Here is a 15,323-nt window from a genome sequence, read left to right on the forward strand (position 1 = left end):
TCCCCAATCACCCCCAGTCTTATGACACTAAATGGAATGGTTCAACCTGGAAATTGAATGTAATTTTTAAGTCAAAAAGAATTAAAAAGCAGGTTGGGAATGAAAGAGTCAACATGTCAGTTATATCCTCCTTGGAAAGAGTGTCATCTGGTACGTCACTGCTCAGTTTCCTTTCAATGATTATGAGGTATGACTAAACCAAACAGTTTTTGAATTTTTGTTGGAGATCCCAATACGTAACTACTTCTTCATTTTTTTTTTTTTTGATTGCAGAATTATCTGGGATCAGGAAGCAGCTTAGCAAGGGGGAGAATATCGTATTATAACACTGACACCCAGGCATGAGGCAGTACCTGAAAGACTATTAATTTTTTCTGACAGGTGGAAATTGTGCCTCACTCCCCATCTGCCGCTCGCTCAGCAATCATGATCCCAGAGGAGTAAATAGGGACAATTTTAAAGCATCTTCCAGAGCAGACTTCTCATCTGAATTTGTCTATTCAGCATTAAATCCTACACTATTTAGACTTGTATACTGGATTTTCCAATTTTTCCCCCTACCATCCCGACAGGCTACAATTTGCAGCAGTCCCTGACAAGTAATTGCCAATTTGGGGATGTGAGATAGACAAGAGAATTGGAGACATCTTAGAATAAAAGGATGTTTTAAAATATGCATATAGGATTGATAGAGATCTCCCCTCAAAATGTGCCGTTTCGATGAAGAAAAAAGGAAGGAAAACTGGGTCAGGCGCATTACTGCTCATGCAAGGTGCTGTCTTGTTAAAGATAGGTAATTAGAAAACCAGTGTATGCCATTTGTGATGCTGTTTTATGCTATTTTTTCCTGCTGCAGAGGAGCTTCCTGCTCTAACTCTGGTTTCAATCTGATTTTAAGCTTTAAACCTTAGGTGAGATTACACTACAAGGACTAGGTTAAACCCTGGTGCAGACTAGGGAACTTAGCACTTTAGGTCAAGGATGGGATTTCATCCAATCCCATTATCCCTTAAAGAAAGAATGAAATCACTTGCTCAAAGGTCACACAGCCACATTCATTACTTGCTATTCTTTGTCCACACTATCCCATCTCTGTGGCTTTGTCCAGATTATCCCATGCCTGGAATACTCTCCCTCACTTCAATTTAGAGGCAGGATTTGAATCCTGCCTCTGACACTTACTGTCTATTTGACCTTGAATAAACTAGTTCACCCTCTTGGCTTCAGTTTTTGCATCAGTAAGACAAGAGCATTGGATTAGATGATCTCAAAGGCCCCTTGATTTTCCCAGGTCTCTCAAGATCTCCCGTGAAACATGGAAGATGTAAGCGCAGGGCTGTCCCTCATGGTGTGCCCCCATCAAAGAAGGTGCTGTGCTCTTTGAGCAAAACAGAACTGCAGTAGCTCAAAAGAAACATGAGATGCACAAATGTACAGACATCTCCATTTATAGCGACGGGTGGTAGAGCCTTCTGAGCTCCTGTTTGTCTGATCAGCCAGAGATGCACATAGTGTACCTTAACCCTGACACAGTGATATTTTAGCACTCTTTGAGGGTGAAGGATGATAGCCAACCTGTGTCTCTCCATCAATGATCCCATGATCACTCTCTCCCGTATGGGTCCCAGAGCTGCCCTTTACCCTCGTGCTGTGTACAAAAGGACACTGAAATTCACAGGACAGGCTTAAACATGAGAAATCAGGTTAGATCATCCTGGTGCAAACCTATTCTTTTAGAGGAACTGCCTGGAAAGGGGTACCCATCACACCCCACTGAAGGATGGCAGGAGAAAGAGTAAGGTCCACCACATGGCCATCCTCTTCAACCTTTTACGTTGTCCTTCTTTCACTCTATTCACTCAGCCCAGTCCTGACCCCTGAAACCTTCCCTTGCTTCAGTAGATGAGCAAACACTCTGAATCCCAGAAGTCTCTGAAGATTCAAGCCAGCCTTGCCTCCTTCTAAAGGAGCTATTAGTGCAAGGCTGGTTTTGCTCTTAGAAATAGATACCTTTGGCCTCAGTTCTTTTCCCACAAAAATTTTGGAGAGATTTTCCTATGAAACCTGAGGGTAAATAGAGGAAGGAAGAGGAAGAAGAGAATGAAAAGGAGGAGAAAGAAAAGGCAGAGGAGGGGGAAAAGGAGAAGAAGGACAAGGAGGAGGAGGAAAAGAAGGAAGAAGAGGAGGAGAAGGAGAAGAAGGAGAAGGAGAAGGAAGAGGAGCAAAAGGAAAAGGAGGAGGAGAATGGAAAAGGAGGAGAGGAAAAAGGAGAAAAAAAGGAGGAGAGTAAGGAAGAAGAAGAGGAGGAGAAGGAGAAGGAGGAGAAGGAAAAAGAGGACAAGGAAGAGGAGGAAAAGGATGAGGAGAAAAAGAAGAAGAGGAAAGATAAGAAGGAAAAAGAAGAATAAAGAAGAGGAGGAGAAGGAAGAGGAGAAGGAGAAAGAGGAGGACAAGAAAAAGGAGGGCAAGTGGAAGAAGACAAAGAAGAGGAAGAAGAAAAGGAAGAAGAGTAAAAAGGGAGGACAAAGAGAAGAGGAGGAGGAAGAGAAGTTGGAAGGAGGAAGAGAAAGAGGAGAAAGAAGAGGAGCCAAAGGAAGAGAAAGAGAAAGAGAAGGAAAAAGAGGAGGAGAAGGAGAAGGAGGAGAAGGAAAAGAAGTCTTTTAATTTTCAAAAAAATAGGACATTCAATTAAATTAAATTCATTAAGAATTTATTACATGCCTACTATAATGAAAGGCAGTATGCTAAGCACTGGGGATACACAGACACAAATGAAACGGATCCTGCCCTCACAGAGCTTACATTTCACATGCACATGAATAAGTAGTGTCTGGAAAAGTGCTCTCAGAGGCAAGTAATCCTGGTTCAAGAGATGATTCTGACTGACCTCAGGCAAGTTACTTAAACTTTCAGTGCTCTGGGAAATTCTCCAAGAGCATGACTTAGAGAGAAGGTGCACACCTGTATTGGCAGAGAAATTTCTCTCATTTGAGAGCTCTTTATTTTAATGAAATCCATTATAATCCCTGCACAAAGTAATGGGAGTAGGGACGTAGAGAACTGTTAATAATGGAGAAGATTGTGAAAGGTTTCTTGTAGAAGATGGCAGAGGTCATTTGAACTAGATCACACAGGAGGCATGCTTGTTGGCAGCCAGCACAGATGTAAACAACAGTTTTAAAAGAAGCTTCCAGCTCATTGAATGGACCCCTACAGGGAGACTTATGGGCAAATATGAATGAAGCTTCTGGAGGATGGAGCATTATGTGGGTTGTTCATGACCTATACAAAGGCAGGAAGGAAGATGGGATGCCTTGGGGAGCAGCAGGTGGATCTATTTGACTGGAATACAGGTATGTAAAGGGGAACAATAGGGAATAAAGGTGGAAAGATTAGTTGGAAACAAATCATGAAGGGTTTTAAATGGCAAACAGAAAAAAATAGCATTTTATCTTAGCAGTAAGAAGGAGGCAGGGAGGCTTCTTGAGTCATAGGAGTTGTTTGGTTAGATTCCATGCTTTGGAAATATCCGTTTGACAACTAAATGGAGAATGAATTAAAGAGGGGGAAGACTGAAAGCAGACAGATTAATGAGGAGACTACTGAAATGGGCCTGTCAAGAGCTGACCAGAGAGAATAGTTTGCCTTGGAAGGAGAACTTGACCCCATTGCTCTTAGACTCTGGAGCTCCGGTTCCCAGCCTTCCCTTTGCCAACCCACTTCTCATCCTGCTCCTTCACATATTAACTTTTAGAACCCAACAGATTTAAATTGGGCACTGCTGTATTATGCCACATGTTCAGGGCTTGCTACACTATTAGATTTTTCAGCAGTTTTATTAGAAAGAGCCAGCCTGGTTGCATTGAGAGTAAGTCATGCCAGACTAATTTCATTTATTGGTTGACAGGGTTATTAGACCAGCAGATTGAGGAAATGTTCTCAATAGAGTTTCTCCAGATTTCAGCACAGCGTTTGACAATACCTCTCTTATCCTTATGAAAGAGATGGAAAAATATGGGCTCCCTGACAGTAGAGATAGGTGGATCAGGACCTGGTTGAGCGATTGGACCCCCAGAATTGTTATTAAAATAGCTTAATGTCAATGTGGAAGGAGCTATGTGATGAAGTCTTCCAGGGATTGGAGATTGGCCCATACTATTAAACAGTTTGCTGATTTTTATCATTGACTGGGTTAAAGGTATAGAAGAAATGCTTATCAAATCTACAGATGATCCCATTGTAGCTGGGATAGCTAATAGGTACAGTCAAGTCAAAAACAAAAAGGTCTCAATTGGCTCAAATGATTGGATTAAAGATAACAAGATTCAGTTTAAGAGGAGAGAAAAGTGTTAGATTCAGAAAGTCATCTTCTGAAGTACAAGATGCAAAAAGGGCACCTAGACAATGGTTTGTCTGAAAAAAAGCCCAGACATCTTAATGAATCTTAAGTTCAAAATAGATTTATTAATAAAGTAGATCAAAAAACAAAACAGAAACAAAAATAACCCTAACATGATCTTAAATTTTATGAAAACAACTGCATCTGCGGGGGGAGACCAGAGTTGCACAATGTTTCGTTCTGGCCAGGACATATCTGAAATATTGTCTTCACATCTAGATAGAAAATTTAGCAAGAACAGTAATAAGCTAAAGAACATCCAAATAAATGCAATCCTTATAAAAGGTTTGAGGTCATGTCATTCACAGATCCACTGATGGAACTAAAAATGATTATCCTTAAAAAGAGAAGACATATGGGATTAAATGATAGTTGGCTGCAAGTATTTAAAGTACTGTCAGGTGGAAGAGGTAGCAAACTTGTTTTGCTGGAACCTTGAGAGAACGAGGAACAAGAAATGGAACATATAATGGAATAGGTTTAAGCTTGATAGAAGGAAAATGACAACTAATATTGGAGAAATGTAACTTGGGTCACAGCATATGGCCAATTATGACTTTACTACAAGAACTAATATAAAATAGGTTTCCTAGGACAGAGGTATCAAACATGGCCCACATGTTCCAGAATGCAACCTCAAATGCCATTGAATCAAGGCAAACCAAATCAAAATGTTGGTAAATATTGAATAAAATGAATAAAGATACAATGAAACATAGATAATGCTAATATGTGGTTTCCCAAGTCAATATGTACCTGGAGGGATTCTTATATGTGCATTAGTGGCCACTGTTTCTGTTTGAATTTGACACTACTGATCTAAAGGTCCTAGGAGATCTAGGAGCCACTATGAGTGGCTGCTTAATAGCACAATGCTTAGATAGTTGATTTAGAATCAAGAAGATCTGAGTTTGAATTCTGCCACTAAGGAAGTAACTCAGTCCTAAGCAGGGTTACACGGGTATCAAGTTTTTAAATAATACAGTAGAACATTGGACAGACCCTCTGTGGAAAGGATGTGGGTAAAGATCGCACAGGATGAGATAGTATTGATGGAGATGGGTCAAGATTCACATCACCGGAGAATATTCTCACAAGGATGAGTTTGGAGAACCATTGAAGTCTTGAAGTACACAACAATTAAAGATACTCAAAAGTGCCATGAGCTATATCAGGAGGCAATGGTTTTACTTCCTGTCTTTAGGCAAAACGAGGATAATTATTTGCTGACTATATTATAGAGGGCATTCTCCATCATATTTGGGTCGGACTTGGTAACTGAGGTCCTTTGCAATTCTGAGATTCTGTGAGTCCTCACCAGCTTTCAACCTATTTGCCCTCCCTATCCCCTTCCCCAATGAAGTACTTGCCTTATGCCAGATAATCAGTAAGCATCACTGGCTTGTTATAGGTATAGCTTCTCTACTCTCATTGCCTGATAGAGAAATTAGAGTTCAGGAACCAGGGGACAAGATGACCAAGTGTCCCCAGTTGAATTATAAACATGCTTCTCCATAGAATCATGCTACATATGGCTAATACTAACATATAATAATAATGGCATGAGTAATAGTGTAATACCATGTGAGTACAGGTGTATTCTGGGTTAAATATATTTTTTGGACCATTCTAGTAATGTAACCACCACTTGTAAGATTACTTCTGGGGGAAAATGTGGTCTGACTTCCAAACAATCCATTTAACAGCTGGACTTTTAGAATACAAACTGTTCATATGTTGGGGCCTGCCTGTCTCTTCCATGCAGTATTTAATAATGTTATTACAAAATTACTGGTTTTCTGTTAATTTGCCACATTCTCAAAGGGGATTATTTTTATGATGGCTCAGGGCCTATTTTAGTTTTCCTATGGGAGCACATCTGAGAACTTATAATCTAAACCACTGAGGAAATATAATTTGATTTACAAAAATTACACACAATGCTTCAGGAATGCATTCATTACAACAAATCCCCACTGGTCTGGTCTGGAACAGCTCTCATAGAAGAGCACCTGTTTAAAGAAAAGGGATTTTAAATGATTAATATTCAAGAGCAACCTGTACTTGAGGGCGACCTATGAATAGTACATTTATTCTATGGTACAAGAAAGATATCTGGGATTTCAGTTCCCAGGACCACGGAGGGAAAGCCATCAGCAGCATTGCTTTCCAAAATGGGAGAGGTAGCTTCTCTACTTCTTTAGCCTGACAGATGGAGAGATTGGGAATCCAAGAGCCAGGAGACAAGAATTCCAAGTGTCCCCAGTTGAATTATGAAAGTGATTCCCTGTAGAATTAGGTTACATATGTTTTTAGTACTACAAGTAATAATATCATGAATAATATTTGTAATATCATGTGAGCATTATATTATATTATTATTATTATTATATTATATTGTGTTATATTGGAATTTTGTTGTATCCTATTATATTGTACTATATTGCCCATGTCAGGATACTTCTGAATTAATTTATCCAGTTGATGGAGTCACTTTTTAGGAAATGCATAGAGAAGGTGGAGAATGTCCAGAGAGATTAGATTGGAAGGACCTATCATGTCTCTTTTCTCTTGGAAAGAAAGTATGGCTTCTTCATTGCATCCTCCTTAGCCATTACCATCAGCACAACAGCCCTTCCCCCATCTCTTTGTTTCTGTCTCTCTGTCTTTCTCTCTGTCATCTGTACTGGCTCGTGCATTTTATTTTATTTTTTAATTTTAATTTTATCTTGCTTTTCAGAGTTAATTGGGATTAAGTGATTTTCCCAGTGTCATACAGTTAATAACTGTCAGAGGCCAGATTTGAACTCAGGTCCTCCTGACTTTAGGGCTGATAGTCTATCCACTGTACCACTTAGCTACCCCTGGTTTATACATTTTAAAAATGTAATTTAATTTGTGCAAACACAACAGAAAGACCAAAGAGCCAATTACTGATGTGTTTGAAGTACTTTTCCCAGAAAGACTTAGTGAAATGACACATGTAGCTCAAAACCCTAAGGAGCTCCTAGGACTTCCTCAAATTATCACATATGTACAATGAGTTTAATCAGATTATTTGCTCGAGGATAGAGATGAGGAATGGATGAGACAGGAGAGCTCAGAGACCAAAGGGAGCTGTTGCTTGAGGACTGCTAGTGAGAGCACATTGGCTTCTTCCCCAAGGCAGCCCATTCCCCTTCTGGTGAGCTCTCATTGATAGGAAACTTTCACTGACATTATCTTAATTAGTCTCCCTGAGACTTCCACTCATTGTCCCTAGCTCCAGTCTTTAGAGCCAAGGAGAGTAAGTTTCATCCCTCTAAGAATCATAGAATCATAAATTGTGAGCTAGACAGGACCTAGGTGGTCATGTAGTCAAACCCCTCTTGTTTCAGATGAAGAAACTGAGGCTGGGAGAAGTTAGGGGATTACTTGAGATGGAAGAGACAGAGCCAGAAACCCTTAGATACTGAGCAGATTTATGACTGGACAAATTATATAGCCTCTGCTTGCCTTGGTTTTTGCAAAATGGGGATAATAAGAGCATCTCCCTTCCAGGATTTCTATGAAGACCAAATGAGATAATAGTTATACTGTACTCAATTTAGTACCTGGAACACAATAAGTGGTTAATAAATGCTTGTTTCCTTCCTTCCTTTAAGATGGAATTTTCTCCAGGATGGGGAAGACAAATAGGGAAGATGAGGAAGTTCAAAGCAGGATTGTTCTTCAAATACATTAATTACCTTATAAATAGATTTAAGAATCATCATATTGAATATTTGTGAGCTAATGAGATCTACAAGTGAAATAGCATCCAGGTAGATAAGCCTACAGTGGAAGAACATCCAGGACTAAGTCCTTTGGGACCAGTGTTAGTGGGTGTAACCTAGATAAGACCTGGTAAGGATCCTGGAAAGGTGTTGTCAGTTAGATTAGATCCCTCACTGTTCCTTTCCAACTGTGCATTTTCACTGGCCATTCCCTGTGCATGCAATTCTCTCTCACACCTGAAGTCCTGCTTTCCACAGTAAGCTTTTCTTGGTTCCCCTATTAATTCCTTACTTCAGTTGATTATTTCCTATTTATCATGTACATATCTAATTTTTAAACAGTTGATTACATTTTGTGTCTCCCATTAGATCATGACCTTATTGAGATCAGGGACTAGGGTTTGTTTCATTTTATCTTTCTTTTGTTTCTCCAGCTCTTAGCACCAAATCTGTCATAGTACTTAATAAAAGTTTGTTGATTTGTCTTACAGAGACAGATAGAGAGACAGAGACAGAGAATGACAGACAGAAGATAGAGAGACAAAGACAGATACAGAGACACAGAGATAAAAAGAGAGACATACAAAGATAGAGACAGAGAAATAGACACACATACACACACACACACGCACACAGATAACGATCCTGTTCTAAATGAGGCTTTTCTTCTGTGGGCTGAACATTGTAATCTCTTCCAATAGATCTTCTATTGGCCCAATTTCAAGTTCTTTTGTCAACTTGGACCCATTCCAGTTTTATCATGCCTCACCTCAACCAGGGCATCCAGGACTGAGCACAGTTCTCCAGATATAGGCCAACCAAAGGCATAATACCTTGAAATAACCATCTCCCTCATTTCTGGCTTCTTTTCCTGTGCTAGTTTTTTTTTTTTTTTTGGTTGTCTGTGCATTGTTGTTGATTAATTCTGATTTTTCACCATCTCCCAGATGTTTTTCAGATGAACTGTTGTCTAGCCACTTTTCCAACACAAAGGATCCCATGCTTTGTCTTGGATACATCAAGCAAGTTTTGAGTGATTATATGTTAAAATAATTCTAATTACACACCTGTCATGAAAAAATCTCCGGCGGGAAGAAAGCCAGGTGGAGACTAAGAGAAACATACACAAAAATCCTGAATCAGCTCTCTCCAATCACGTGTTTTCACATCAAGTCGATAATTATAAGCAATTACACTAATGATGTAAATATACAACAATCAACCAAAATTTACTTCAAAAGCAAAACAGGGAAATTTGCACAGCAAGAACCAAATCAAGAGAATGAAAAGATTGTCCAAAGACAAAGCCAAGAAAAGAAGAAAATTCTTTAAATGATGGAACTAAACAGATCTCCATTCTAAGCATCTTTGTTGGACCCTTCTGAGTGTCTTTACTATAAGAAACTTAATATCTCTTTCCATCTTACATTGGTATGGGACTTTTAATATTGGAATTATTTTGGATGATCTCTAAGAGGTCTTTTAACTCTCTAAATGCATGAACCAGTGCTGTTGCTGAGAAGAGCATTGTATCAATAGCCCACCAAGCCAAGGATAGAGGTGACAGATACTGCAACTACCTATCAAAAAGTAAGTCCAGTGGACTGATTTCTCTAGAGACACTGTATCCTGGGGAGAGGGAAACAGTGAGATTGTTGTACTAGATTGTCAGCAGTTGCACAGCAGAAGATTGATTTCCTAGCTCAGAGTGATAGTGGCTGAGCTCAGAACCTACCTCACGGCTAAATGGTCAGCTTAACCCAGCCTAGCAACAGTTTAATCCACCCAGCTGAGATGCCATGCCCTTTGAAAATCTGGTCCAGTTGATCTGTAGATTAATATCATACACCAAAATCAACTTCAAAGGAACTATCTGGAGAACTAAAACATGTAGAGGTACTGTAGTTCCAGAGTTACAAGCTGCTTTTGCCACAAGTCTTCCTTTTGTGTACCTCACTACCATTGTTTTTTAGGTTGCTGTTTTACTCTTACTTCCTTCTGTGTATCTATGGATACACAACAGAATGTAAGCTCTTAGAAGCAGTGATTATTAAAAATTGGATTTGTGTTTTAGACCCTTGTACACAGTAGGCACATTATAGATGTCCATTGCTTGCTTGATTGAGTGGTATAAATCTTTCTATGAATTGAAACCCCCAACTTTCTTTTTTGAAATCTGAATTTTGAAGAAAATGTTTTGTTTCTATTCTTCTTTTACCATTTGAATAAATGTCTTTGCTAAAAATTGAGTCTATGGCTCATTGTCAAGGGGATGAACACTGGTGGGAGCTCATGAGCTACGGTGATAGAAGGGAAGATACTTGCCAAGTTACCTTGGGTCCCAATCTCCAAAACCCAGTACAAGTTGGAGGGAATGAACCAGAGCATATGTTTACATAAGCTTCAAGTTTCTGTTTCTACATTTCTTGGATCTCTTTCATTTCTCAACCCCAAATAACATTTTCCATTATGTTTTTCATTATATTCTGTCTCTCTTTGCATTGAAGTCACCCACTCTAATATACAAATTGAGTTTAGAAAACTTTGTCAAGTTGCTCATAGAAATCCTCAGCCCCTTAGCACATATTGATACTTAAACTGCAATTATTTTGATGTTGGTCTGTTTTTTATGCTCAGAATGAGCAGAAGAGTCAGCACATTATCCAGATGTTAGGTACTCTGGGCACCTCATCTTAGTTATGGCTCTGATAATCCCTATTATAGGGTCTCTCAGAAGGTTGCTGAAGTACTGAATGAGGCATTACATGTCAAATGCTTTGAAAATTTTGAAGTTCTATGCAAATAGCATTTGTTGTGAAAAAAAATAAATCTTTGACCCCTCTGAATCTCTGGCTCGTTATCTATAAGATGAAAATATTGTGCCTAACTCACACATTTGGAGTAAGAATCAAATGAGATGTTTATAAAGTGTTTTAGCCATAAACCAGGTAACTTCCAGTTCTATCACTAAGAAGAGCCTCAATTTCCTCCTCTGTTAAATGGGGATTTTGCTACTCTGAAGTTCCTGCCTTACAGAAAATGGTTCTTTACTAGAGGTAAAGTAAAGAAGTGTCCATTTCTTTTCTCAAATCTTGATAACAAAGAGGCTACCTTCTAAAAGAGATAATTTTAGGTCAAATTAAAAAGCATGTATGTTGTCTTCTATGTTAGAATGTAAGCTCTTAAAAGCAGTGACTACTAAATTGTTGGATTTGTATTTTAGACCCTTGCACACAGTAGGCACATTAGAGATGTCCACTGCTTGTTTGATTGAATAGTATGGACCCTTTTATGAACTGGAACCCCCAACTCTCCTTTTCTCTGTCATTTCCCAGAAAGATTGGAAACTCTTCTCCCCCAACTTGTCTTCCTGGCAGAATGATCCCAGCAGAGACTTCTTGCTGTGAATTATGCCCTTTGTCCCCTTATTATGTTTGCGATGGGCCCCAAAACTGCTCGCATGAGATCCTCAGTATGTCTGAGATCTGACAAGTGGGATTAACCCATTTGTTTAAACGAAAACCTCCAATGTCTGGCCAAGCCCATTTCACAATGGATGACAAATCTGTGAAAGATTTCTAAAGGAAGTGAGCTGTTCCTGGTACATTCTTGTGCTTTGGAGGTTGACGACAGGTGGGTGGCTCGATGCATAGAGCACCAAAGCCGGGGACACCTGAATACAAATCTGACTTCCGGAACTTACAAGCAATATGACCTTGAAGCAAGGCAATTTAACTCTCTGCCTCCATTTCTTCATCTGTGAAATAGGAAGAATAATAACAGCATATATCTCTCAGGATTGTTGTGAAGATTAAATGAGACAGCAAAAAAAATTTGCAAATTTTAAAGAGTTATATTTCATTACAAATAAAATGGGAAGCAAGAGAGAGAAAATTGTTCCAGACCTGAGAGGATCTGGAAAGGCTTGGCAATGGACTTGGTGTTTAAAGAATGGAGCCAAAGAGATTTGGATTCAAATCTCCATTCTGCCTTTGATCAACTATGTGACTTTGTGTTTATTTCTCAAGAATTTAGTTTTCTCATCTGTAAAATGAGATGGTCAGAATAGATTGCCTTCTAGGTCTATGAACTGTGATACTGTTAAGGACCATGCCTGGATGAAAGGGCAGGTCATTTCTCCGAGAGCCTCCACAGCTGTGAATCATAACACTTGAAGGAGCTGCAAAGCAACCTTTGCTGACACAGGTGTTGCTTGTGGATTGGGAATGAAATAAATTGGAGGCAGAGGGAAGAGGAGAGAGGTCAGAGAATGCAACTGTCTCTCAGTCTCATTTCATCATCATCATCATCATCATCATCATCATCATCATCATCATCATCATCGTCATCGTCCTCATCCTCTCACAAGAAGAGGTAAGAATTTGAGGTACTGGTATCTGGATTCTGGAAACCACAAGACCAGTGAACATGATATTATGAATTAATTATCACCTAAGTAGCACAGAGTGATTGTCAAAGAGTCATTTGGAGCCTTTAGTCTATTGTCCACAACTCTCTCTACCCTTGGCTTCTGGGATCAGATGCTTTCCTCCCAGTTTCTTCCATAGGTTCCCAAAAAACATTCCTGACTCAGGGGAGTCTCTTCTCTATCTATTTATAGTGTCACAGCCCACATCTGACAACATATCAGAGGTTATCTTATTTAAAGATGAGGAAACTGAGGTAAGAGAAAAGAAAGGGCTTAGCTAAGATCACACAGGTAGATCTTGTCAAAGGTCATCTTATTTTATAAACGAGTAAGGAAACAGGTAAGAAAAGAGAAAGGGCTTAGTCAAGGTCAGACATACAGTTCTTGTCAAAGGTCATCTTATTTTATAAACGAGTAAGGAAACAGGTAAGAAAAGAGAAAGGGCTTAGTCAAGGTCAGACATACAGTTCTTGTCAAAGGTCATCTTATTTTATAAACGAGTAAGGAAACAGGTAAGAAAAGAGAAAGAGCTTAGTCAAGGTCAGACATACAGTTCTTGTCAAAGGTCATCTTATTTTATAAACGAGTAAGGAAACAGATAAGAAAAGAGAAAGGGCTTAGCCAAGGTCAGACATACAGATCTTGTCAAAGGTCATCTTATTTTACAGATGAGGAAACTGAGGTAAGAGAAGAGAAAAGGCTTAGCCAAGTTCACATAGTAGATCTTGTCAGAGACCATCTTATTTTACAGATGAGGAAGGAGAGAAAGGGCTTAGCCAAGATCAGACAGGTAGATCTTGTCAGAGGTCATTTTATTTTACAGGTGAGGAAACTGAGGTAAGAGAAGAGGAAAGGGCTTAGCCAAGATTGCACAGGTAGATCTTATCAGAGATCATTTTATTTTACAGATGAGGAAAAAGAGAAAGAGCTTAGTCAAGATCAGGTAGATTTTTTGGCAGAGGTCATCTTATTTTACAGATGAGAAACTTGAGGTAAGAGAAGAGAGAGGGCTTAGCCAAGATCACACAGGTAGCTCCTGGCAGAGCTTGGATTGGAGCCATACTGCTCAGCTCATCCTTCCCCTCCCTTTAAGTACCAGTGCCAGGTCCATGGATAGCACAGCTAAAGAGCAGCGACCCATGGACGCTTGTGGAGAGTGCTCCCTTGGGGGTACTGATGAAATTATAGGAGTGTATGTGTTCCATTCTGCACCCTAACAACAACCAAAGTGCCCATCTTTATCTGGTTGATGAGCTCTGTAAAGCTCCCGCTCAGCCCTAGCAACAGCCTGCTTTATGGTTCCTATCAGCCCAAAGTTCGGGGAGCCATTCACACTGTGTGCAATTTTGGCTTGATTAGGACAGGAAGCCAATTAGCAGAGTTATTTAAAAATGCACTTTAGATTAGGAAGCATATTAGAATGAAATCACCCAAGTGAATGGGATGATGGAAGCCACAGCAGGTGCCCCCTGTCACAGTCCCCTCCTTATCTTCCCACTCTCAATAGGAAGAGAGCGCTCGGGAGCAGGGACCGCTAAGGAACGGAGAATTATGAGAATTCTGTACGAGCCCGGCCTAATTGGAAATGTGATAAGAGCTGAGGAAGCCGCCCCCTTTCAGAGAGAAAATGAACAAGTGGAGGAGAAGATGCAAACACTCCTCAACATGGGTGGCTTTTGTGGTGAGTGAATGAGGCGCGAACTGATTACTTTCCCCCTTGAAAGCCTTATCTGCAGCTTTGTGGAAGCAATTTCCCCAGGAGACTGATCTCATTAGTCGCTCATTTGCACCCACCACCCCGCTCTGGTGCAAGGCGATAACGCCAACTGCACAGAGACAATGGCTCCTGGGCGCCGAGCTTCTGCTGGAGGCTGGAAGAGGCCATCGGACCTCTCCATCCGGGGTCCCAGGTGCTCCTGCCAGCCAAGCTAAGGGGGCCTGAGCTGAGCTCCCCTGGCACAGCACACGGGTCAAGGCACTTTTGTCCTGGATCAATTGCTTTGGCAGGAACTTTGGCAGATCCAGGTTGCAAACTTCCACTATTCCTGGAATCGGAATCAGAGGGAAAGCTGGGAAGTCAGATCAAAGACTTAATCAATAGCCACAGAGTCCACCTTTTTTTGTTTGTTTTTTTGCTGAGGCAATTGGGGTTAAGTGATTTGCCCAGGGTCACACAGCTAAGATATGTTAAGTGTCTGAGGTCATATTCGAACTCGGGTCCTCCTGACTTCAGGTCTGGGGCTCTAACCACTACACCACCTAGCTTTCTCCCTGGCCCCCAACCACTTTTTACAGAAAACTTGGGGCCAGACAAGTGATGTCATTTGCCTGAGATCACACAGGTAGGAAGTGGCAAAATAAGGCATGATCCCAGGAAGGCTTAATTCATGTGTGGGAGATAAATCCAGACCCAGTTAGACATACAATACGGGCAAAGGTGGTTCCGTATCACTGGTGTGAGAGTCCCTCCAAAGATAGGAACAGTCTATCCATTCTGTTCAAGGAGGGGCACCCTTGTCCCTCCCCTCCCCCAGCTCAGCCACAGGGGGTCTGCATACTGTGTTAGAGACCCTCCTCGATTCTTCCTACAGGGCTGAAAAGAGCAACTGAAACCAGACCATCATCTCCCATTATCCCTTATTCCTGCACCAGCTTAAGTTGCCAAAGATTTGATGTCATCTTGCTACACTAGGGGGCGCCACAGTGCACAGAGCACTGGGCTTCCAGTCAGACCAGAGTT

Source organism: Antechinus flavipes, chromosome 5 (assembly GCF_016432865.1).
Source record: "Antechinus flavipes isolate AdamAnt ecotype Samford, QLD, Australia chromosome 5, AdamAnt_v2, whole genome shotgun sequence".
NCBI lineage: Eukaryota > Metazoa > Chordata > Mammalia > Dasyuromorphia > Dasyuridae > Antechinus > Antechinus flavipes.